Source organism: Ischnura elegans, chromosome 2 (genome assembly GCF_921293095.1).
Source record: "Ischnura elegans chromosome 2, ioIscEleg1.1, whole genome shotgun sequence".
Lineage (NCBI taxonomy): Eukaryota > Metazoa > Arthropoda > Insecta > Odonata > Coenagrionidae > Ischnura > Ischnura elegans.
This window is the reverse complement of record NC_060247.1, coordinates 82,745,851-82,769,454: the sequence shown is the minus strand read 5'-3', so window position 1 is coordinate 82,769,454 and position 23,604 is coordinate 82,745,851. Positions and strand designations below refer to the sequence as shown.

The 23,604-nt window shown below is 36.2% G+C and overlaps 1 protein-coding gene across 1 annotated transcript in view; it reads right to left on the bottom strand.

Moving 5' to 3' along the window:
- LOC124154067 (proline-, glutamic acid- and leucine-rich protein 1) overlaps positions 1-23,604 on the bottom strand; it is a 635,207-nt gene that overhangs the window by 253,597 nt on the left and 358,006 nt on the right. The window lies entirely within an intron of this gene.

Sequence of the window (23,604 nt, the reverse complement as noted above, 5' to 3'; positions counted from 1 at the left end):
CTCGAATCAAGACAGAGTAACGTGGTTAGGAACTTGAGATGAAGTCCAACCCAGAAAGCTCAAGAGTCCCTCTAATGTCATCATGGAAAGTGCGAGAAGGGTCTTGGAAGGGGGCATACACCACACCGCATCCCTCCCATTTCTTCAAACCCTTCGTTCTCCGTCTCAATCTCTTTCGCGGCTAACAACTTTAGTGATCCCAATTTCGGTGGAAAACTTCATTCTCCCTTCCTTTACACGTGCTGATAAAAATTCTACTCCCCGAAAAAACACACTCGCAATCAAACAACTGTAAAATTATCTATTTATCTCTGACATGGGAATATGCAAATTAAAGTCGCCTTATGCAGTTAGTACCTACTAAGATAAGAATACAGAAAATTAAACCGTTAAAATTAAATATGCTAAGGGAATATGTTTTCATATAAATTTATACTATTCTTTATTGGCTATAATCTTTAGCTACTATAAATGTTAATGGCAATGTTATTTCGCAGAGAATATTCGAGTACATAACAGGCATAAACGTGTACACACATATCTACACACAGATACAATCATCAAAAGGTAAACAAATTTCCATGTAAAACAATGTAGCAAAGAGGTAAAAAATGAACTTTTTTTCGTATATCTATCCCCTTAAAAATTGTTCTCAGCTCCACAAAGAACCTAAGACCACTTTTCCTCTAAAGAATTCGAAAAAAGTATATAATATCTAATTTAAAATAATTATAAATTATAAATAGATTTTTAGGTAAGACTATGTTGAATATCTCGTTTCTGGTTTATTTTCCTTAACAAATTTATTAAAATTATGGATATTTTGCGATTAAATGTGCGAAATATATTTACTCCGCACCAAAAAATTAGCTAATCCACCAATTAAACGCACATTTTATAACAGAAATAATGGTCTGTAGAAGAAAAGTGAAGGAAAAAAAAAAGATTGTTCCGGTAAGGACTTGTTCTCAGTCTACCATTAAACACCTTTTGTAGCCTTAAGCTACCAAACTTCTATCCCTACGTAGCCAAGGAAATAAAATATAAAAAGTTTCAATTTTACGAAGAAACTATCAAGATCTTCACTCTCTATCGAAGACTTATTGGATTGATAATGGACTGCTGTGTGTGTTTTCCCTCAAGAAACAGTGGGAAACCCCCGTAAAAAGTGTTACGATAAGGATCAAATTAACTCCGCGGGATTTACGGAAAAACCTTCTGGTCTGCTAAAGAGATTAAAGTTACAGGACTCGTGCCTCACGCTTTTTTGACCCGTGGGCCGACCGTTAAGGAACCGCAAGAATACAAGGAATCGTAAAGGATTCCGAGGACCTTTCTTTATCCTAGCTCGAGTAGTGACCTTTGCTTTCCAACCCTGCCGACTCGCACAATCCAAGGCGAGGAGAAAGGCCCAGGTCCAGAGATAAGGGGGGAAAAAAATAATGCCTCCATGGCTCCTCCTGCCGAGACCTTTCGATTGTGTTTTACGACTCTTCCGCTTGAATTCCGGTTGCCATTAATTTCCCCTCGTTATCCCGAATTTACTCCAGTCCAATGCTTTCCTCTTTCTCTCAAAATACGATGTCTTATCTATCGAAGTAGCATAAATTTCTGATCCTAGCATTCCACTAGAACAGGGGTGGGCAATTTTTTGGGCTCGAGGGCCACTTGGTATGAACGGAGGTTATCGGAGGGCCGCACCGTTTGCAATGGATTGTATTCATCAGCTAAAATTACATTTCATCTCAGAAAAAAACATTGTATAAAAAAACTAAACCATAGTGGTAGTTCTATTCTACTTATTTATTTGGTTAATATTATATTAGTAAGATTTCTAGCTGCTGGCACATTTAATTATATAATCAATTTAATGAGACAAGTGTACCCTATCACTTTTTTTAAATTCCATGTCTGGCCATCAAAAACTCTTTGGCGGACCGCATGTGGCCCGCGGGTCACATTTTTCCCACATCTGCACTAGAACAAGGGACTGCTAAGTTACTCGTTTTAGGTACGTACTATTAGTATCCCTTTTGTTAGTAAAAATAGTTTTATTAAAATAATTACCGGCAGCTTTACTACGTGAAGTCATTCCATGATATAAAATGGAATGATAGCAATTATTTAGGTTAACTTATAATTCTTACTATGCATGATTCAAATAGCAGAGTTAACAATAATTTCTAAAAATAAATTATATTACAGCTTAAGATGTGACCATACCACGAAATTAAGTCATAAGTGAATCTTAAAAATTATTTTTTTTTTATTTCTCGAAATTATTATCAATAGAACATGGGAATGTAGCACCAACAGATATTTCTAAATGGAATTCATCCAAGGAAACTATGTTTCGTATTCAAAAACGATTAGAATTGTTGTTTAATTGCATTTCGATTTTCAATGCCGTGTACCAAAAAAGGACTAGACATAAAAAGTCATAAGAGATCTAAAAACATCTTTTTGTCACATAATTTCTATCTAAATAATCCAAATATAATTTCCTGAACATTCGATTTGCACCTTAAGACATCCGCTAGGTACACATTTATTTTTTCACTAGACATGAATTTAAGTTTCATTTTCCCGATGAGATATTGCATTGACTAGGAGTATAAATGCAGCATTCCGAAGATTTATAGTCAATCTTAAATGTCGTACGTTTGAATAGAATAAATTTTGATCGTTTTGATGACTAAACAAGTTTCATGTCCTAGTTTTCTTCACATATCTTCTGGAAAGCAAAGGAAGATCTCGTCAATTTCCGGAGATGTCCCTGAGCTGCAGAAATTTGAATACTATTTCAGTCAAACCATTGGAGAATGAATGAGTACGAAGGAGGGGGTAGGGAATCCATCAATACAGTGGGATATGCAATCATCGATTTACGATGCACGTAAATAGAACCTCAAACCAGAGTTCTAGGTCACCGTGGGCTTTCAAAGACTTAGATGATCAGCCCACTCCTAACGTCAGGTTTTAAGATGTACTGCGTCAAAACATGGACGCAGATATACATTAAAACGCACTTAAATTCTAACTATTTTCAGCGAATGAGTCTTTTTTTCGTGTTTGAAACCTAAAACCATAGCCAAATATCACGTTAGCATGTGTAATTCAGCTCGTCCATTCGTCCGAACCACACAATATTGCATGAAAACGAGAGAGGAAAATTGTAGAAACGCTATGCAAATAATGGAATTTTTCTGAGTTTAACATTTCCAGTGTTGATAGACAAAATATAACGTCTGTATAAGTTACATGAACGCTTTTAGTGCTAAAAGCAAAAGCATAGGTACAGTGTCATTCACACATTCAGTTAGATTTAAAGTGGCTGGCCCTTAAAAAAATATTTCGCGCTTTGGATATTTTAATTGCTGGAAATTGAGGTTCAATATATATACTTTGAGTTTTCCATGATTTTTTAGTACCCATACTAACTTTCTCTAACCTATCCTAATGCACAACAATTGGACGATAAATCCATCTGAATGCCTCATAATTTGGACTGAGTGAAACCTTTGTATTTATTCTTACAGTATTTTACACTGAACCAATGAATTTTTCAAACCTGGTGGCATTGATCTCTAGGTGTCTAACTCAGATAATGAACAGAAGCGACCGACATTTACTCAATAAATGATGTAGGAAGACATGAACATTGCACCCACAATTACTGTACCATTACTTTCGTGGTGTCCTAGATAAAGATAGTGGATGAAGAGACGCATGTGTGTTACTAGCTCAAAAAATTATTTTAAATACAAGCCCTATATTATGTTTCATCGCTACTCCAACAAATTCACTCCTCTCTATTATCTCCAAATACGTGCTATAATTATGCCTGTTCTAAATATACTTTTTTAACAACATTTTCTAAATACAATTATGCATTTTCACAAGAGAAAAAAACAATACGTGAACTTATAGATGTAATTGTCTTCACGATACGTGTTTATACTAATTTTTCCAAACCAAAATTCAAAGTGAAAGTTTAAAATTTTCATTCGAATGACATTTTTCAATTATTTTGGTACGATATTCTTAAAAACGAGCACGCTTACCCGGCGGAATACAAAAGAGAGAAGCAAAGATGATGAGAACAAATGACGGAGGGATGATTTTTACCCAAGAAAGGTTGCACCGCCGGGGAGGAGTGAGAAATATACTTGCCAAGAGGGGAGGGAAAGCAAAGTGGACCCCCGTCTCCCTACCACCCTTTTCAACCTCCCCCGAAAATAAAACTGGCAAAGAGGAGGAAAGGAGAGGGAGGGGGTGGTGAGGAGGGAGTCTAGTCCCCATGGCAACCGACTCACTCCGACCACCCCCCTCCCCCTCTACCGCCCCGCAGCGCAACACTTCCCTGCTTGCACGCCACCCGTCGGGCGAGGGGGTTGGGGAAAGAGAAGAAGGGGTGGGGAGGTTCACCACCAGCCCTACAACCACCCCTTTAAAACGGTGCGACACAGCACACTTGACTGCCTCGACAGGGAGGAGGCCGGGGGAACAACGGAGGCTATTGATGCGCAACTCATCGATTTTCGCCCGAGTTACGAATTGCTGAAAGGGACGCCGCGTTTATTCTGTTTTGCTTAGACCCTCGGCCATGATTTCGTTAATAATAATTTTATCATAACCAACGCCGATATAATAATGATATGAAGTATCTGTAATCTCTCCACAAAAATACTTCATCACTGATATATTACCATCACTGAAAAGTCTGGTAATATCAACAAAACTAATAAAATTCTACCAATTATAAAAGCCAAACGGTAACATGATGTTTTAAATCAAGCAACACATTTCACATTCCTAAATCCACAAAAAATAAAGGTAAAACATTGAAATATAGAATTTTCTTAACAGCCACAAAATGTCTGAGATGTAACACCACAATTTCTTTTCAAAATCAATTAATAAATGATTAATAATTAATTATCCCTGAAAATTTGGAAACCTTGAAAAAAATGACGGATAGATGTAGAGTGTCATATCAATAGGGAAAATCGAAAATATTACAATGATTAATACTTGTACCATAATAAGGAAGAATATTAAGATAGCATTATAGAAAATACTAGATGAGTCAAAACCTTTCGCACCTTGGGCAATTGAATATTCTCCTACTTCAGCGATGAATAACGGAAATTCGAAAAAATTAATATCAATCATAAAATAATTCATATTATAATCAAAGATGCATAAGCTACTAATTAAATTTTGAGCTAGGAATAGGCGAGCACCCAACTGCAGTTAAATGAGAGTTCCCATCCAAATACCTTATCCCAAATATGTCACCCTTATCCCAACAGAGGACTGAATCAGGTTTTTTCTTAATTGAGTGAAACACCAATTTGTTATTCAATATCAGCACTTGGCAAATCATTCCATAAACAATCTTCTTTCGGCTTACTTTCGCGGACATTCAACATCGCCGTAATTCTATATTTCAACTTGAAGAAAGCAACATTGATTTACATAAGGACTGCGCTAAAGTTTTGGCTCACTTCATAGAAAAAATTGATTCCATACCAAAGAAAATCAACTTTATTTGAATTTTTAATTTTTTTAAAAGTAGGTAAGCGATCAACAACATATTTTAAAACTTTTACTCATACCTTTTAACTCATAATATTATCGAATTTAAATTTCAATCGAGATTACTTTTTTGGATTCAGCTAATACTTAGGCAATAATATAACAACTTCTAGCCTTTTTATTTAATATAAAGGGAAGAATAAGATTTGGAAAGATATTCATTTGCTTCCATGCGGAGAAGAAAGACTTGGCAAGGACGTAACACCAAATCGAGATCTCGTCCGCACTCCGTTATTTCCAGGGATAGAATTTCTACCCTCTAACACCTCTGGTGAATTAAAGCCAATTAACTTAAAAGGTAATGGCATTTTTAATTCCCGATACAGCTTCGCAATATCTTATATTCTTACGTAAACTCCCAGTTCGATTAAAAAAAAAAGCCTCTTCCAGAAGCTGCAGAAAATATTCGAAATAACACGGTCTGGTTTTTTAGCAAGAAAGAGATTACGTTGAAACAAGATAGAAATATTTCCTCGAGTATTTTTATGGTATTTAGAACAAGCCACACATATACATGTATCATTCAATATTACAACACCATAATTTACGACAAATATATATCTATCTTAAGAGATTAAAGTATATTCCACCAAGAGAGTGCTAAAGTAACTTCAGTAATATGATGATAAAAATAAACTTCACTACAAAACATTGCTTTAGCATAAAAAGCTTATGAATAACCGAGCTAAAAAGTTGGCTTATTTGTAGTTCCTGTAGAACAAGCTTTCTTCTTTAATAAGTTTTTATACTGTAATATACCTACCAATGTATGAACTCGTATTTAAGTTCTCGTCACAGTTTCCTACGCCAAGGGAAAATGAATGGAACTCCAATATTTCCTTGAAACAAGATTGCCAATTTTTGAACGCATAAATTGGCATAAAGCGTGATCTATAATGAATCCTCTCCTCTCGGCTTCATGAATATGCAAGCGGTGTAAAATGGAAGAAAATAAATTCCTTTTTTTAAATGCACTGTTCGAGGCGTTTTTTGCGGTTCAGAGGCAGCATTTTCCTCGTGGAGACAATTTATTCCACAGGCACGATCCCATGGTAAATAAAAAACATTCGACCTTTATCTTCCCAAAAACTAACCAACACGGGCGATAATCCTTATTTATAGATTACTTTCAGCGCATGAATAGCACTTTCCACTCTGGAATCGCAGTCACCTGTTGCCTCTTTCAACTGTTTTTGTGCATGCCCATGCTGTTCAAATTGCGTAAAAAAATAAATCTAAAAATACTAGAAAATAGACTGAGACAAAAACGTTAAAGCTATTTAAAATATACTTTTCTATTGAAACCTTCCAAAATTTCCATATTAAATGATCGACACGCTGCGTATAGATGGCATTGGCATAGGTTATTATGAAATCATCATAAGACATAATTCAACAAGCACTTATCCGACGTAATGTGGAAGGTAAACCTATAGGCAGCATACGTATATGCCAATTGGTCAATGTCTAAGGTTAACATTAACCCATCTCCTCTCTAGACACAATATGGCTGAGGATAATCTTTCATGGGGTGATCCCCAATAAAAACTCCAATCTTCAAGCAAAAGGCTGAAAGGCTAACAGTACACAGAGGCGATGACCTTAATATGGATTTGAGAATATCCTCTGAATACCCCCTCTTAAATATCTGAGGCTCATACTATATCCTAGAAAGATCGTCTATAAAATATATACGCCGATCAGCAACTTAAAGGTTGAAAGGCTAGCAGTCAGACAGGGGCGATGACTTGAAGATGGCTGTGAGAAAATCCTCCAAATACCTCCTTCGAAGATACCAGGGACTTATGCTTCCTAGAATGATTACCTTAAAAAAATATATATATATAAATATACCGATCAGTAACTTAGAGCTTGAAAGGCCAACAGTCAGACGGAGGCGATGATCTTAAGATGAATTCGAGAAAATCCTCTAAATATTCCCTCTACGATATCTGAGGCTCATGAATCCTGTAAAGATCGTCTATAAAATATATATTCGCCGATCAGCATCTTAAAGGTTGAAAGGCAGGTCAGACAGAGGCGATGGCTCGAAGATGACTTGAAAGGCTATCAGTCAGACGGAGGCAATGACTTGAAGATAACTTTAAAAAAAAACTCTAAATACACCCTCTGATATAGTAGGGACTTATATTTCCTAGAACGATAGCTTACAAAAGATATGCGCCTATCAGCTACTCAAAGGTTGAAAGGCTAACAGTCAGACAGAGGCGATGACTCGGAGATGACTTCGAGGAAGAAAGAGAGCAAATGAGATCACCGTCGAATAGGCAGCATTCCTTCCGTTTCCTTTATCTTCTCACCTTTTCGCTTCCTTACGCTTCATTGGCTGCGTCGCTACCTTTCCATTCCAACCTTCCCCTCCCAGACTTTTCTCTCCCTTTCCCTTGAAACACTACCCCCCAACCTCCAATCTACAAGGCCCCCTTCCTCCCCGGAAAGGCGACCGCGACCAGACAGACACCTCATTCCGCCTAATTTCTCGTCCGAAGCACGTAACCGCTCACCACGTCGTCCACCTTCTACGACACAAACTCTTTTTAAAGGCCCTTTTGCGAGAGGAATAAAAACTTTCCGCCGTAGTCGTCGTTGGCCTTCTCGTCCTCTTCGACAATAAGGGGTGGCGCGGGTGCCGACGACGAAGATATCGTTGTGTCTGCCCGCCGCAGGCCGAGCCGGAATTAGCCTCTTCATCCTCATTCCACCTATTAGGCGTCGACCGTTTGGAATATAAAATTGTTTGTGGGGGTGGGTGAGGTAATAACGTTAAATGGCGTGAAGATTGCAGCAATATTTGCATTTCTTGCTCTGCACGAGGAACGGATAGTGCGTAGTCGTCGAAAAGTGTCGTAACTCAAAAATAAAACATGGTTATAAGCATGTCTGGTAAAAGAAATACCTCTTAATCAACGTTATTTCATCTATTAAGAAATAAATAAGTACAGGAAATGTTTTGTGTTGGAGGATTTTAATAATTATATTCTTCTACGTAGAAATAAACGGTGTCTCTTATGCTCAGCTGCCTAGGAGTATAATATGTTATCACTGCATGTGGAACTTTTACAGTCACATACAAATGAATGCAGTCACATTATAGTGCTTTTTATTTTTCATGCCGCTGTGTATCACGTATAGAAATTTTTCTACAGGACTTTTCAAAACCCTTCTGTCAGAAAAATGGATATTGAGTGTTAGTTTGACGGAGACGGAAAATAAAATCAAGACTAAATAATGGATATAATTGTTTTTGAAAAAACTACGGAGATACCTATCAAAAGTCCAATTATGTAATATATAGATAAGTAATGAGTTTGATGGGAACAAAATCTCGTAGGTAGTTGCTTTAGCCTTTAAGGAATATCAATTTTAAAAAACAAGTGGGCAATCCAACAAAAATAATCCAAAATTTGTTACAAAAGTCAACAAATGCGGCTCACTAAAGAAGCTTTTAATTAACAATTAGTATAATTATCCAATGCTACAGGTCCTAGAAGCCACAGAGAGCCAATTAGGTAGTTTTAGCTTGGTAGAAACGGTTACTATTACAGCTCCTTTGTGATACAATCAGTTCTCTAACCGAGTTCCCCACACTACATTTGAGAGTAATTGCAGAACCTTGGCAGAAAAGAAGTCAAGAAGCTCTCAAAAGGAAATTTTAGCCCCAAAAACGCCTCAAATGTGAGTTCCAGGAGTAAACACAACGGAATGAATGCCTAACACTGACTTTGAGAGCATAAATTAATGATTGCCATTGTTCCCTGGCATGCAAGGAAATAAGACATTCTTTGTTAGTAGCTATTCTCGTAGTTACGAGATCGTAGATCTTTTTGATTGTTGAGATTTTAGTGCGGGATCAAGGTACCAGACACTTATAAACGAATGAATACCTGAATTTCTGAGGAAGGTAATGATGCCACTTTCAAGAGGCTTCTCTTCTGCCGTTTCATAGATAAATTGTCGTTTACTATATCTCTATCTTAGCTAACTTAGAGATAATTCCCTATTATTGTTAGAGTTTTTTTCAGTTTTTATTTTCAACAGCTTGAATTTAAAGAGCTCAGTTTCATGTATATCCATGGGCTTGTATAGTTTCACAGTTCCTAACTTAACTCCAATAAATATCTACTTGATTTCAGAAAAATCGAATGAAATATATGTCCACGTGAAATTTTTATTAGAGCATTAAGCTGATACTTGAGCTGCCCGCAAACAAATTTCCTCACAGCTGGTAAGGTTTCAGATTTTTGCAATAATTTGGGATAAAACCAAGTTGCTACCTTACGGATTTCAATATTCGTTAGTGAAATAGTAGAATGATTTTGTTTCCTCGAAATTAAAACCTGCATGAAAAGGAGAAAACATTGGAGACATACCTTATAGGATGAGAAAGGAAGAGCATGGGACAAAAGAATGCAAAACTCCAAGGGATACACCAAACAGAACGAATCAACAAGAACACGAAGCAAATTTGGGATGCCACAAAAACGCGGAGAACACAAAATATTCTTTTATTTTTCCGAAACCGTACAAGAGACAATTTGTTTTCGAGTTCTTTTATCCTTCAAAACACGATTTTCTCTAAAAAAAAAAAAGAAGGAAGACCTTTGCCAGCGTAAAAAACGCAGTCGTTCGGAAACTACGCCGGCATTTGTTTTAATTTACCTCTCTCTCTCCCTCTCGACTTGTTCTTTCGCCATATCCATGGATTCTCTTCCTCTCTCTATCTCGTCCGCATCTCTCCATCGCTATGCCTTCCTTCTATGGTGCCGACGCACCCAAAACGCGGGAGGCGGCACATCTACTCGCTCCCACCTCTTGTACACCCTTCCCAAATTTTATTACGACCATAACTCTCACACGACTTCATCCACATAGTCCAATGTTCACTCTTTCTCTCCATTTGGAGCCGCAGTAATGCGCCGCTTTCCCTTCTTTAACTATCTTAATGGTTGATGTTTAACGTGTAGAACAGTATCTAAAGCTTTCGGTTTCATATGCTGGCTTTTACCAAGCCTTTCATCGGCCTATTTTTGGGAGAATTCCATTCCGGTATTTTTATGAAAGTCGATTTATCACTATCAGTATTATTCTAGGTGATATATTTATCAGAAAATTAATTATTAATTAGGTCAAAAATTATCTGTACATTTATAATTATGAAAGCACTCGTCTCATTCCATACTTTTTGGTTTCTACAGACCCAAGTTTCGGCACATTCTTATCTTATCTTCAAGGTGCTGATACCTGAGTTGACAGAAATAAAGATGCATGGAAGGAAAGTGCTTTCATTAGGTTAAATTTCATAGATTTCTACCGACTTACGCCAGAAACCGTATCTTTAATTAAGCTAATATATAATGGCAAATCGATATGCCACTGACTGACTCATCAATATTCGCAGCCCAAACTGTGATAGGTGTGGGTATTTGGCTTATTGGACGCAAAAGTAAAAAAAAATTCATCGGGAGAAAAAATCTGAAATCTTGAAAAAGTCGATTAGTTTTCGAGATATATCGACTTGAATTAACATGGGAGCCTTATGGGACTAAAACTTTTTCGCTTTCATTCTATGTTTTTAAACGTCTGAGGAACATGATAATCAATGGACATAAAGTAGATTTTTTGGTCGATTTTTTGGTATAGTTGCCATAGCGACAAATTGATATTCAGTATTTTTTATTATTTTTTGAACGTTTTCTATGCTTTTCTTATGGAAAAAGTTTAGGAATTTTTTGACCAACTTTCAATAATCGTACGACAAATTCCTTGACTTATTTGGTAGAGAATTTTTTGGTTGATTTTTTGGCTATCTTGGAATTTTCATATGTCGAAACAATTCCGAGGAATAAACGATTTCGATTTTACATTGTCGTGATGGGCGAATATTCAAATTCGGATTTCGGTCTTGAGACATGTGCCATGTGAAAATTTGGAATCTCCTAGAAATTGAGCCTTCGTACCCTTCGTTTGAGCTCACTTTCTCCGTATCCCTCTTGGTTAATTAATAATTAAATTCCGAAAAATGTCCTGCACGCGAAAAATCATTGTCGCCATTTTTTTGTGGAGCATACAACCTTAAATATCTTAGCAACCATTTCAGCTAGATGGATGAAATTTTCAGGGTAATAGCATCATTAAAATAGTCAACTTTTGCAATGGTGATGATTCCGCTCGATCGATTCATGTGCGAGTTATATCGATACCAATCTCCTTGGATACGCTTTAATCGCTAATAACTTTTTTGTTAATCAAGTTTTGAACATGAAAGTCATACACAATACAACTGATAATGTGTTTCATCCGACAAAAGTTAAATCAAGCGGATCGATTGATTAGACTCGAAGTTATGATCGATACAAGGTTGTATTCGATTGAGCCTTTTTTTGGGCTTATTTACATAGTTACGGGGATAAAAATTTTAACAATATGTAAGGAAAAGAATGAATTATGCGCACACATAAATTATTTAGATGAATTACGTTTCCTAATGAAGATACATCGATATGAATTTATACCTTTTTGTATTAGGCCCCCGTAAGAAATACACGCATCCCGTCTATCTACGTCACCAATATAAGAACATAGGCTAAATTTTGAAAGCGGGGATAGTAGAGAAGGTAGGGATAACGCATTGACCAAAGAATGGAAGGGATATCAATAGGATTCCGGATTTTACAGTACAGATGTCACTATTGTCTAAAGTACGATTCGATTAGTATAGCAAATATGCAAATTGGCATAACTTGATTAGCGTATACGTTAGACCAATGAAACTTGGTGAACGGGTACATCTTGGTATTCCTCACAATACTCAATTGTAATATGTTTTGTATATGGTCTCACATGCGATATATATCGAATCTACTTTTTCTTAAAATATATCGAATTGCTATAACATGTAGGATTTAACATCCAAGGACATAGTTGACTAGGGATTAAATAGTAGATACCCATAGACTGGATTTCAAACCAATAGCATTGCGGATTTTACAGTACAGATGTCAGTATGATCGAAAAATCGATTCAATTCTTATAGCAAATACACAAATTGGTATAACTTGAAAAGTATACCCGTTGGACCAATGAAATTTGGCGAATGTGCACATCTTGGTATTCCTCACAATTCCCAATAGAAATATGTTTTGTATGTAGTCTAACGTGCGATATATATCGAATCTACTTTTTCTTCAAATATATCGAACTGCTATAACATATAGGGTTTTACATCCAAGGGCATAGTTGACCAGGTATTACATAGTAGATACCCATAGACTGAAAGTTAAACCAATAGCATTGCGGATTTTACAGTACAGATGTCAGTATGATCGAAAAGTCGATTCGATTATTATAGCAAATACGTAAATTGGCATAACTTCAATAGTTTTTCCGTTGGACCAATGAAATTTGGTGAATGGGTACATATTGGTATTCCTCACAATGCCCAATGGAAATTTATTTTGTATGTAGTCTCACGTTCGATATATATCGAATCGACTTTCTCTTAAAATTTATCGAATTGCTATAACATATAGGATTTTACATCCAAGGACATAGTTGACGAGGAATCATATAGAAAATACCCGTAGACTGGAAGTTAAACCAATAGCATTGCGGATTTTACAGTACAGATGTCAGTATAATCGAAAGATCGATACGATCATTATAGCAAATTCGCAAATTGGCATAACTTGATTGCTATATAAGTTGGACCAAAGAAATTTTGGGAATGGGTATATCATGATATTTCTCACAATGCCCAATGGAAATATGTTTTGTATATGGTCTCACATGCGATATATATCGAATCTTCATTTTCCAAATTATATCGATTTGCCTTAACATTTGGGATTTTACATCCACAGGCATTGTTGACCATGAATTATAGAGTAGATGACTATTAACTGGAATTATAATATACAGCATTGCGGATTTTACAGTGCAGATGCAGTTTAATCGAAAGATCGAATCGATTATTGTAGCAAATACGCAAATACGCATAACTTGAGTAGTATATGCGTTGGACCAATGAAATTTGGTGAATGGGTACAACTTGGTATTCCTCACAATGCCCAATGGAAACATTTTTTGTGTATAGTTTCTCATTCGATATATATCGAATCTGCTTTTTCTTAAAATATATGGAATTGTTATAACACATAGGAATTTACATCAACGGGCAAAGTTGACTAGGAATTATATGGTAAATGGCCATATACCGGAATTAAAATCAAAAGCATTGCGGATTTTATATTACAGATGCAGTATAGTCGAAATATCAATTCAATTATTATAGAAAATACGCAAATTGGCATAACTTGATTCGTATATCCGTTGGACCAATGAAATTTGGTGAATGTGCACATCCTGGTATTCTTCACAAACCCCAATGGAAATATGTTTTGCATGTTTTGTCTCATTAGATATATATATATAGATTCAGCGTTTTCTTAAAATATGTCGAATTGCTATAACATGCAGGATTTTACATCCGCGGGCGTATTTGACCATGAATTATAGGGTAGATGACCAAACGGGAAGATAAATCAATAGGATTACGACATTTTAACTTCACGTGTCAGTATACTTGATAATTCGATGATTACGGTAGCAAATATGCAATTTTTCGTATCTGTCTAACTATTGATGTTAAACCGAAGAAATTTTATGAATATGTTTATTATAGCATTGTTCATGCTGCACCAATTAAATATATTTGCTTTCCAAGCTCCCATTCGACACATATCGAATCTACGTTTTTGTAAAATATATCGAACTGCTATTACTTACCGAATATAACATCAACGGGGACAGTTGAACATTCTTCGGTTCTTTCTCCAATTCAAGTTTCATAACCGTATTAATATATTTATTGTAATCAATGCGTTTTGTTGTTATAAACCTTCCTTAGATCCAAAAATTGACACCATTGAGAGACATACATCGTCAGAGAAATCCGAACATTACTTCATTATTCGAGACATAATTATTGGGATAATCATTTCATTAGTCTCTGTTCGTTTATTTTCTAAAAATGCTGTTTTTAATTTCATTAAGTTTGCTGTATGCAAACATTATAAATCAAAAATAGGTGAGTAAATCAAGAGGTGATACAATCCTAGGGTTGGTAATGGCTGAAATACGATAAATCGCTTAAGTTCATCTACCATACACTATATTTTTTTTATATTGCGTAAATCATTCATAATAAAACGGTTCCCCGAAGCATTGATCACCGTGGTTACTAAGATGGTCTTAAGTATTGTTGACAGTGAATGAGCGTATTGCCCGCATATTTCACTCATTTAAACGATATTTGGGGTGTTTCTTTCGCTTTTTGAACCACTAATGGGCACATGACTCGGAAACATGTGACGCAACTATGTTCCCCCCCCCCCTATTTACCCGCTTGATGAATTCAAGCGCCCAATCGACTCGTTTTAATATAGACTTCCTTACGCTTTAGAACTATAAAATTTGATTTGAATCATTTCCACCACATAACTTTGATAAAAGGCTATGTTAACCGCATTGTTCTAGATATTACGGCTTTGTTTAAGTTTTTTTTTCATTAAGGGGTCCTCATCATTGTGAAAATCAAGAAAATATGTTTTTTAGAGTTAACGGGATCTAAGTAATTGTATGAATATTGGGGGATTAAACCAAAAGTAATAAATACATATCTGCGTACTTCGCTTTGCTAAGCCGCAACATCTTCTCCACTAACAATCAATTTCCCACCATGGATACCTCGTTACACCACCTATCCAAGTGATTTCCGATTTAGCGAGCATTTTACTCTCCCAAGCGAACGTCAGATACATTATCGTTTAGAAGCTATCGTTTAGAGGGATCATGCAAAACGTTTGGAGAATAGGGTGGTTTCCTATTATTTTTTTATTGCCTGAATCAAAAGATTATTACTCGTGGAGTACACATTTCACGCTTTTAGAGTATTAAATTACGATATATATTTTTCGCGATTAAATGGTAGGTGAAAAATTTCATGCGCGCGAAAACGCGACGGCAAAGTAGGAATGCTGGGAAAACCCCGTGCGACGTCATTCTGGATCCCGCTGTCGCCGTGTGAGGTGACCTTGGAGTGAGGCTTTGTGCGCTGATACGATGTAGGCTGCTACCAGGTAGCAGAGTACCCTGCTAGCAGGTAGCGCTTGGCTTAAATACGGATTATTATTACCCTATCAAACGAAGGAAACTTTCCGACCTTAGGCAGTTTTAATAGGTGATTATTAAGACGTTTCCCTGAGCTCTGTGCCTCATGCATGCATTGGTAATCCCAGAAGATGTAAAATTCCTCGTATAGAAACTAGGTCCCTGTGACGTCACGTGGAGTGGCATCGCATTGGCGCCAATCTGGCTATTTTCAAATGAAGTTAAAATTGACTGTTAACATTCGTCTATACTGGGATTTCTAAAACGAAATAATTTGTATATTATGAATACACTAATGGTGGGTAACGAATCTCAATCAATGTCTTTCTTTTTTTTGATGAAGGAAACTACCCTGTCATCGAGAGATGGCAATCGTAGAAATGGTCTTCTCGATACGCTGCATGGCAATTCCCTTACAAATAGATACATCAAGTGGACGACCCGTCACGCTAAGTACTACATGTAGGATCAGGTTAAGGATTAAAGTTCCTAATGAAAAATGCCACCCATGCCAGTATAATGTTTACGCATAATAGGATATAGTGCATAGAACATAGTTCAGTAATGAATTAATAAAAAATTATATCCTATTTTAAAAATTAAATCCTTTAATTTTTTATATGAAATTGCTAAAAAAAATCGATGGCATTATATTACATCATCTTCAAGGGTCAACAATCATAAGATTGGTTTATCGCACATCACCATTCAACTCCGGTCATTTTATCTTTTCGCGTCTTCATATTTCTTTTGCTTCATATCTTTCTTCGCCTATTCCAAATATTTTATTCTAGGTCTTTCTTTTTCGTTATATTTATCTTCTTGCACATCGACGATTGTCTTCATTCGGCGATCATGCCTCAAGTTATGACCAATTAGGCTATGTCGTCTTCTTCTCATGGCTTTCACAAGGCTCCTTTCCTATCGTATTTTTCATGGAATTTCCTTTGCTTACTCGGTCGATTTTGCCATTTGATCCTCATCATTCTTCAGTTGAAGCACATTTCAAAAGCCTCCATTCTTGATTATTCCGCTGATGTTCAAATCAGTTCTGATTGATTGTTTTCTTACTTCCATGCTTAAATTCATCGTTTAGATCTTTCTTTTGGTGGATTTTTTTCTTTGACTGAGCTATTTGATCAATACATTCTTTCTTGCTTCTTCCTCTGCTAGTTCTTCCGCTTCCAAAATAACAGGAAGTATTCACCTCCAACCGTATTTGTTTCCCTATAATAATGCTAGTCTTGACTTCTACTCTTCTACCGCATATTAATAATGAAAGACACTTTGTTACTTCCACAAAATTTTGTGGAAGTAACAAAGTGTCTTTCATTATTAATATGGAGCCCTTCCACCACGTAAATGCTTCAAGTTTCGATTTAACTTCTACCGCATACTTAGTTTCCTTTGTGGTTATTTTCAGCTGATGTCTAACCATTACTCTACTCATATTTAATAATATTGCATTGGAGAATATTTTCATTTTTTCTGTAAAAAATGAAACTCTTACATCATTATCCTCATTGAAGAGATTACCTAAAAACAAACAGTAGAATAAATGAATGAAATAAAGCAGCTTATTTCAATATCATACCAATAGATCATTCCTTCTTTCTTTTCAAGGTTCCTATATGCGAGTTTTCAGTTCGGTTTATTGAATAATTGCAGAAGTAGGACATACCAGAATTTTTTTAGGATACAGTATAGACTGGAGATTATTTTGCTACAAAATAAAGCTTCCCCAAAACCTACCGTCAAATTCAAAACTATAATACAGAGTTTAAGCCATCAGCTAAACTTCATTCCTTATTTCTTTCTTTCCACTCGGAAGGCTAGAGAAACTCAGCTGGGAGGATCCCAATGGGAATCGTTACTTACGCTCCTCCCTCCTGACTCCCATCTGGTTAATTATGCTCCCACCCACTCAAGCCTTCTTTCCGCATTGACTGACTTTTTCCCAACCGTTTGCGGAAAATCCGCTTTCCCAAAACCTTAATCGAGGGAATCGCTTCCATCCCGAATGGGAGTTTTAATTTTTCTTCCGATATTTTGCGTGAGAAATCCCATTTAATTGGCTTCGTTTTTATCGAAGAAATTTCAATTAGCAATACGAGTGAGAATGAAACCAAACTACCGTTATCTCCTGAGGATCGCATTAAATGGAGGCTTATTATATTTCGGAGAGTTTAACGTACGAGAATAACTTACCATTCGATGATAACGCGCAAGCGATGAAGAAGTTTTCTCTCGTGACTAATATGAGATAATATATATCATAGCTACTCATTTTATGCCACTGTCAATATACTTATTAATAAAGAAACCCATGCAAAGAAAATTATTTTTCAGAAAATATGTCATGTGAAACGGAGAGTTTTTGTCTTTATGTAAACTAATACGATCAGAAATCGAGAACGATAATGCAGCAAAGGAAGGTGGTCTTTTGCCGATTCAAACTTTTTAGGGTGTAGTAAATACCTAAATATAAAAATTGAATTTAACAAGCAGTTAACAAAGTATTAAATGTAAAGAAATTCGTAGCCGCAACTAAATACCTATGATATTTTTCCTCTTAGGGCTTATCACGGAAAAAATAACCCTAAATCAATGAAAAAGGTGACTTTGCATTGTTTTGAGATAGTTTTGTTGACAAGAGATGTCAAACTACATTAGCAATACTGCTTAATATATAACAATACTTATGATTTAAAATGATCCAATTGATTAGTCTCAGCAGTCCAAAAGTAACCATATGAAGTATGAAGGAGTATGGCGTCCTACGATATATAAATATCTTCTCGCCAAAATTTACGAAAATTTATCAAATGAAACACTTAATTCTGGATTCGAATACAGAAATAAATTAAACTATAAGGACACCATGAAAATACGTTTTGCTTCAAGGTCAAACGCCCGAACGACAAAACACAGGTAAAACATGTTAATAGAGATAGTGAATATGTTTTGATTAAAGGTGTTAAATAATAAATGTAATTAGAAGAAATTATTATGATACTTATGACCACACATCGTCCATAACTATAATTGCGTAAGCAATCGCGATTGTAACAATGGTAAATTTGGGTGCATTCCTCTTGCTACTTTTTCAATAATTCAGGCATTTTAGCAGCATTAATAAGGCATCAACAATGGCGTTAAATTGTATGCATTTCAAAATCTGTCACTAATAGAGAATTATATAAATATCCAGTACTTGAAGTGAGCTAAGCACTTTGCGGAAAAGATTTCTGCCCAAATTATTTCTGCGATAGAATTAATTTCAACATACCTATGGTTTATAAGTACGCCAGATATTAATAACATGCTCAAAATTTCCGTCTCACCGCCTCCTTTCTTTAAGAAGGAGAGCCAAATAAAAATGAATTTAAATTCAGTTCGGTGTGTTCCAAGAAATTTACCGCTGTAGCGAAATAGCGAATATTTAATAAGCCGCCATAATAACAAATTTGAAATCTTATTCAGCTTACAGCCACATTCCAAACATGCTATGACGAAAGTTTCCAAATAAAAGGGACCGAAACCGGAACGAAAAAACAGGGGTAGAACATATTGATAGTGATAATGCCCATTTTTATTCATGTTTTGATTAGGGGTATTAAATGATAAATTAAATTAGAAGAAATTATTATGATACTTAAGACAACACATCGCCCATAACTATGACTGCATATGCAATCTTAATTGTAACAATGTTAAGGCTATGAATCCAGCTCTTTTAAATATTAAGACACTGTAAATGAGGTAAACTAAATATAAAATTTTGTACTGAAAAATGTAGTAATAATACAACTTAGAAATAAAATGTTACTTTGGTTCACTGAATTTCCTGGATTTCATCTAAGATTTGCAAAATTTAAGATGAATATAAAACGCCCATTTAGGTAGTCCGCGACTAAGAATTGGGCAATCACAAGCATCAGTGACCCATTAGGACAGGTACTTTTACAATTTCCTGTAAACACAAATTTGGTACAATAAAACACGGAAAATGTACCATACGGCTATGAAAAAATTATTCTGAAATCTTTTTAACATAATTTTGAAACATGCTAACTTTATAAAATAAACCATTTTTCAGAATTGTCAACAATGATGTTTCTATACTATAATCACATAAGTACCCAAATGAAGATAATATGATTCAATAACATTCGCTATAATTCTGTATACATTTATTTCAAAATAAATATCTCTGAAAGAAAGCAGAATATTTTGCAATATATGTTAAATGTCATTTTCTCTCATAACTATCCCTTCCATGCTAATAACTTCAAAAAAATCACTTGAGACGACAGGATAAAAGCGTGAAAGAAGCGAAGGCAGTCTCGAAAGCAGCAATGGCTATGGCTAAAAAGTAGCTCGTGAAAGGCTTTTGGACGACCTTGGCTATCAACAATAGAGGAAAACATCTTTAAAGGAGCGTCGCGAAGGAAGAGGAATTTCAAGATCCTTTTGGGAACAGAGGAGTGCAATATCAAGGATGGGAACCGTGTAGAGCTAGTGTTGTTGAATTTCAGGCACCGTGATACAAGGGATTAAGTGCCCCATTGATTGAAGCTAGCCTTCACGAACAACGCAGAAAATGTTTCATGACTGTTAAAGGACATTGAACAACGCAATGATTTTTTTCATTGAATTATGATTAAAAAAGTATGGTTTTTATGAACTTGAAAAATTCAGTAGCTAAAAATTTTTAGTCTCAATTTTTATACGTTAACCATCCTCAAGTTGATTATACAAGATCTCTGTTACTATAGAAATTAAAAAATATATAATATCTCCTCCGATTACTAGAAAAATCATGTAGTGTTGTTTCCGATTCAGACTGTATGATTAAATTTTAAACTCCAGAAAAGCTCTGATAATGAAATATGTAAAAAAATAAATGTTTCCTTATTCCCAGAACCAAATCTTCTGTATAAGGGAAGTGGTAAGATTATTAAAGATTCTTAACACATAACGCTTCCACATGTATTATTAACTTCTGGTTAAAAATAAATAAAAAGAAGAATAAATATTAAGGAAAGCTTTTAGAATATATTACGAGAGTGTAAACCAGCACTATATGCCTCTTTTTAAAGTTTAATACCATCAACATTTAAGAAAATAACCAGCGTTTTTTGCTTTTCATTCAATCCACCTATTAGAATGCACAAGCTTATAAGCGCAACTTTGGCAGCAGGTGAAGAATTTATAGCAACTAAGCCAAATCTCCAGGAATACTGATGTGCAATAATATTGATTATGTGAGAGGATAAGTGACGCCTGGTTCATGGTTGATAGTCATAAGAAACGCATCAGTCCAGCTTAACCAATATTTTCATAGGGTAACACTCATTACAAGGTTTTGCTATCATCTTGAAATTTCCCTTATACTTATGAAGAGGGACTTTTGCAGTTGCCTTGTATGAAACTGGAAACATTTTTCTCGGCATTTTCTCATGAACTTTTTTATACTATAGGTTCATAATAATATAGAAAAAGGTCCACAACGTATACCCTGAAAATTTTAAGATGATAGATTGAGTTTGAAACGAATATGCAACAATTTCTTGATCAAAAGGGAGTGGTGCATTCTCTTTAACATGCTCTACGGTTGTAACTACGCTGTGCTTGTAGATAACCAAGGAAATGCAGAAAAATAAATAAACGATCAACATATCCTTATTACCAGAACCGCTCCTCCTGAAGTACAGAACTGGCCAAATTAATAATAATTATAAATCCATAACTTACGCTTCCACATGCATTATTAACTTCTGAGTGGAAAATAAATCTAGATTCCAACAATTTCACTTCGTTAAAAACAGTGTAACATTATCCTGAGGTCATTTGATATATTCATGTATCCACGGGTGCTTTCTCCGGGAAAGCTGACCAAAACTTAAGGATGGAGTGAATAGGGACTGCGAGTGTCAGATGCGGAGGCGTGAAAAGACCCTTAGACGAGGGACCCGGAAGGAGGCGAGTATAAGGGAAGAGCGGATAAGGGGAGCCCTAACTCCCAGTCGGTTCAGGTTACACCCTCCGTAGAAGGGATGCTGCGCCCCACACCACGGACGATAACAGACCAAGGAGGACACGTCTCGGACCCCTCTCCGGACGCGCACCCTCAGACTACATGTCTAGTTTCCCACGGCCGAGCCCAGCACACAAAGACGCCCGCCTCGCACCTATCCCCGTCTCCCCTTCCACCTTGTGCAGCACGTTCTTGCTTATCAGCTCCTCCAACGCCCTCCCAGATCCCTTTGGCCACTAACGGAAGTCAAATTAAGTCGGGTGGTAGACAGGGGTGACGTGGTTACGTATAAAATCTCACTGAAATCTTCAAGTGGCTATTTATCCCGACCAAAGACGTGATTCGATATGAGAGCACTTCATTTTTTAGCTGTAAACGGCTGGTGTCCTAACACCCCCTGCCACACGCCTTTTAGGCGGCTTGCGGGGTATTATGTAGATGTAGATATGCCTAGTGCAGGTGTAGCATAGGTGTGTGGTTCACCTTCAGGAATATCATAATATTCTCACCATCAACACAATTTTCCATTCCACCAACACTATTATTTACTGATCCATTTGGTCAAATCAATAAAAATGTATATTGAGTATTTCAAATAATAATATTTTTTGTATTTTTTTATTTAAATCATTCAATTTTATAATCAAACCATTTAATGATATTTTATGAAATCAACGTAGCGTAATTAATATTTTCTATGCTATCCCTGAATAAATAATGGAACACACCGTACATGCCCATCATTTTTATGATGGATAATAATACCTTTTTAATTAATTTCCAACGTGCATTAAAATATAACCACAACATCCTGAGAGTACGGTATTTAACCTAACATTGATCTCGAATTCCGTCGTTTTTAATCTTAATAACTTACCTTTTCATGTTCACGTTTCATCTTTTGGATGATACAGCCCTTAATTTGTTCATTTACGACCAAGCGCGGGAGATAAAACTTACACAATATTTCTGATAACAACAGTTCATTTATCAAAAACGAGTGATACATGTATGTTAAATATCAATGTCACCAAATAAAACCTCGTTTCTGTTCCAGTTATTCATCACCATCTATATCCACCACTTACCGATACAACCAATAACTTAACCAGCACCATACGTCGCAACCACCCCGACAAATTTTTATACCGTTGATCGCCACAATATCCATAACGGAGCGGAGCGTCTCACGACCCACCTTCAACCTTGTGCACCCGCCGGGGGCGCCGATCCGAAAGGCAGGAAGGGGTAGGGAAGCGGAGGAGGAAGCGAGCAGACGGAAGAGAAGACGGACAGATAGAACACGGCAGAGCGGAGGAGAGAGAAAAAGAAGGATATTACGCGCCGCGAGGAAGGATGGAAGATACAAAATAACGGCAAAAAAGAAAGAGAGAAAAAAAGAGACAGATAGGGAGGAAATGGGAGTGAGAAGAGGGAGGGTGTTCCACGAAAGTTACTCTCCCGGCTTTAAAAAAATAAAAGAACCAGTATGGGTTGAGGGAGAGGGGGATGAAAAAAAAATAAACAAAAGAAACATTCTCCTACCCTTATTTTTTCGGGCGAGTAAAAGTTTATCCGATTTCCCGCCTGGAATGGCGAGAACGGGGAAACGGGTATGAGGGGTTCGGAGGGCAAAGAGGAAAGATTTGGGGGGGTGTTAAGAGGAGAGTGCAGGAGAGAAAAAGAGAGAGGGGGAGGAAAGAATAAAGGCGGGAAAGGGAAGGATGTGAGTAAAAAAAGGGCGAAAAAGAAGAAGGACACCCTGGGAAACCCAT